Source organism: Cyprinodon variegatus, unplaced genomic scaffold (genome assembly GCF_000732505.1).
Source record: "Cyprinodon variegatus isolate N-32 unplaced genomic scaffold, C_variegatus-1.0 Scaffold225, whole genome shotgun sequence".
Taxonomy (NCBI): domain Eukaryota; kingdom Metazoa; phylum Chordata; class Actinopteri; order Cyprinodontiformes; family Cyprinodontidae; genus Cyprinodon; species Cyprinodon variegatus.
This window is the reverse complement of record NW_015150678.1, coordinates 702,097-706,297: the sequence shown is the minus strand read 5'-3', so window position 1 is coordinate 706,297 and position 4,201 is coordinate 702,097.

The following is a 4,201-nucleotide window of genomic DNA, read 5'->3' as shown; positions in this document are numbered from 1 at the left end:
AGACACACTTAATATTATCAGCGTTCTGATGGCATTTTAGTGAGAGGATTTTTTTTAATCAAAAACATAATTAAAGTGCATAAATACAGAATTAGTTGTATTGAGATTAATGGGGCCCCCAGGACCTTGGGGCCCAAGGCAACTGTCTAGTATTGCCTAATGGTAAATCCCCACTGAGTAAATGTGATCTAGAGCAGAGTTCTAGTATACAAACATTTCTACAAATAGATGTAACATTGATAAAAACAGAATCGGCAACTAAAGTAGTTTCTTTTTTTTTTTTTTTTTTTGCAAACAATGCAAAAATCTCTAAGCATTGCTTAGTTTAATTTCTTTTGTGCATCTCAAAGACCCCATAATTGTTTTTTTTGAGGATTTCAAGTGGGGAATCACTGGACTAAAACATTTTTCTGTGTTTCCAGGAAGTTCTGTATGAAGGACAGATTGACAGAAAACACCGAGAGACATTTGGAGGGAGAGGACTGAAATCAGGACAGGTAAAATCTGACATTTCATGTAAGATAATAAAACGTGTCCAAATAATATCAGTGTTGGCTTTGCTGCATATTTAGTTATAAACAGGGTTTATCTTACAAGTTCACTTGTTAAATCAAATGTCCTGAATGGACAAAATCAAATATTTTCAAATTTGGACCTTTGTGTTAACGATGAAAAAACTTTGGGGGAAATTTGGACCAGCCGGCTTTGGTATGTTGTTAGCCACAGCTCATTTAGTCTGTATACACAGCATACTTCTCAGAGAAATGTACGGAAGAGGATTAGAGCCACTGAAAAAAAAACAAGGTTAACTAATTTTGAAATTTTATTTCAGTTTAGTATGGGAAAAAAGTCAGAATTCTGAGATGAAAGTCAGAATCTGAGAAAAAAAGTCAGAATTCTGAGATTAAAGTCAGATTTCTGAGAAAAAAGCCAGAATTCTTAAGTTAAAGTCAGAATTTTGAGATTAAAGTCAGAATTCTGAGTAAAAAGACAGAATTCTGAGATTAAAGTCAGATTTCTGAGAAAAAAGTCAGAATTTTGAGATTAAAGTCAGAATTCTGAGTAAAAAGCCAGAATTCTTAAATTAAAGTCAGAATTCTGAGAAAAAAGTCAGAATTTTGAGATTAAAGTCAGAATTCTGAGAAAAAAGTCAGAATTTTGAGATTAAAGTCAGAATTCTGAGAAAAAAGCCAGAATTCTTAAATTAAAGTCAGAATCTGAGAAAAAAAGTCAGAATTCTGAGATTAAAGTCAGATTTCTGAGAAAAAAGTCAGAATTTTGAGATTAAAGACAGAATTCTGATAAAAAAAGGTCAGAATTCTGACTTTTTTCCTGTACTATACTGAAATAAAATTAAAAAAATCAGTTAACTTTTTTTTTTTCAGTGGCCCTAACCCTCTTCCATAGATATGGAACCAGACAATGTCCTCAATGCTAATTACTCACAATAAAGTATTATATAAATAAAAACTATATATATATATAATATACATAAAAACTACTTAAACAATAATTCCCTTAAATATGATGATGATGTTCTTTACAGAGAAAAATCTGCAGCTAATTGTTTTGAATTAATTTGACTCCCAGTAGATCCAAAGTAGGTACAAGTGCGCCCTCTACTGACAAAACATTACATGCACTAAATATGAGATATGAAAGGATTTCATAGTAGTTCACAATTATAGATGCAGCCTTTATATTTAAAAAATGTTTTGTAAAACTTCTTACTTTTTCTCTAACTACATTTAGACTACCGTAACTGCCATTAGCTTCCATACATCAGATTTATTACAAGTGAAATCTTTTACCTTGTTTTGGCCCATAAGTTTCTTGCTTTTTTAAAATTTGTTTCACACTAATTAGAACAGGAACATATTTTTATTAAATGAAATATTCTTTATGAAAAATTTGCCTTTACTTTTCTTACTATATGGAAAACAAAAGTATTTTTTCTGGTATCATTTCGAGCCTCAGTTTGTTGTATTGATAACCTTACTGCTGCCTGCTGATTGTTTACAGTTAAAAGTTTACATATTCTTCCATTACAGACAGAAAATAAACAGCTCAAAGTATAGAAAAAACTGAAAATGACATAAGTACAAATTCATAAAAATGATTAAATGATGGAAATCATGACATTGATTTTAAATATATATGTGTGCATATATAATAATAAATAAACAAGCCTGATGGAGCTCCTGAAATAAAATGTTTTTACGCAACACTTAGTGGCAATAATCACTGAAATCAGCTGCTTTCTGTCAGGAAATGTTTAGATTGTTGCACCTGTTGACAGGTATGTTGCTTCACCGGTCAATGAGCTCTAATTTGTCTGGGACCGTTTATTTTTTAGAATAAAAAAAATTCAAACTAAATAAATTTTATTGAATTATCATTTAGTCATTTTTTTTTTGTTTTTACGTTCTTTAATTTTATTTAAATGACTAGTTTAAATTCATCCTATAAGGGGAGGATGTGTGAACTTTCAAGCAAAGCTTCGGCTAAATTCTTCACTCTCTAATGATTCTGCATCATTAGGCAGACATGCATTGTTTGAACTTTGTTGTGATCATTATGTTTCTCCTTTTGGAAAACAGTATTGCAGAAAGTAATGATCGTATCCGTAATGCCTTGAAAGACATTATAGGCACTCTTTAAAAGATTCAGCAAATTGTCCTCATGTTCTGCTGATTTTAGAAGAACATAAAAAGTGCACCTAAATGGAAAGATCAAAGATCTCCTGAAGACCTCTCTGTAGATAGATGGAGTCTTGTGACATGAAGATGCCTCTGATCTCTAACAACTGCTCTTTCCTTTGCTTCCTTAACTAAAATTTTTTCTGTTTCAGTTTACAGGATCTGCTGAGGACCTATGAAGCCGTTAAAAACTTTAGAGTCCGAAGATTACGGCATTTTTGATAAAAAAAAAAGACGATTTAATCTGAGATCATGAGAACTTCAATCCACTGAACATCTGCCACCTGTTAAAGAAGGAAAACAAAAACAAAAACTTTGAAACATCAGTTTCTCTTGTCCTGCTGTTTATATGCTGCTGTTTTTATTTGAGTCTGAAAAGAAAATTGGTGGAATCAACCTTTTTGCCTTTTGTTAACTATATAGATATATAGATAATAGATATATAGATCATGTTTTAAGCATCCGTTACCTGCAGTTTTAATGTCCTGAATTTCTTCTATACGTTTTTTTGTTTTGTTTATATGTAATTTATGTATCTTATATGCTGCTGGGATGTATTTAGCATATAAAGAGATTTTAGACAAACCTGGTTAAATAATGACTAAATAAGATAAAATACATATATATAAAAATTTTTTGATTGATCTAAAAAGAAATACTCTCGGAAAATGTCATTTCTTAGGAAACAAATATTTGGAACTGGAAAAAAAAAACTTTTATTGAATTTTTTTCAAAAATAAACACACATATACATGTGTATAAACGAATAAAGAGTTTTATCTGAAATGGAAAATGCTTTTGTAGAGTTTTGTCTTCATTTTTTGCTGCAGATTGGTCATTCTTTCTGCAAATTGTAGGTTTTAGAGTCTTCGTTCCATTTTTTTTTTATCTTAAATGCAAAATTTTATATATATATCTTTTTACAATTTTGATATAATTCCTGCTCTTAGAGGGTCGCTCTGTCAGCTTAAGGCACATTTTAGAGTCTCTATACTCCAGTTAATGTTTCATTGATTACTAAATCAGTTGACGGTTATTTCAATATTATCACGATTTATCCAATTATTTGTTCAGCCCTAATTAGAACATTCTTAAATAAGGTTTAAGAGATAGCCATAAAGCACATAGTTTATCTATATTTTATTTCTTAAAATCTTTAAATAATTATAATTTTAGCTGTTGCTCCAACAAAGACATTAAAATATAAAATAGAAAACCATAATAATGAAGTACAGAGTACTGTTTGCCCTGTAGGGGTTCAGTTGTTCTGATTTAATAAAGCTGTTGTTCTGTGCTAATCTGTTTAATTATCAGATTCTATTTCTAGGTGCAGTAACATGCAGCCCTACGGAAGAGGATTAGGGCCACTGAAAAATTTTATTTTATTTCAGTATAGTATGGGAAAAAAGTCAGAATTCTTAATTTAATCTCAGAATTCTAACTTTAATCTCAAAATTCTGACTTTAATCTCAGAATTTTGAGATTAAATTAAGAATTCTGAC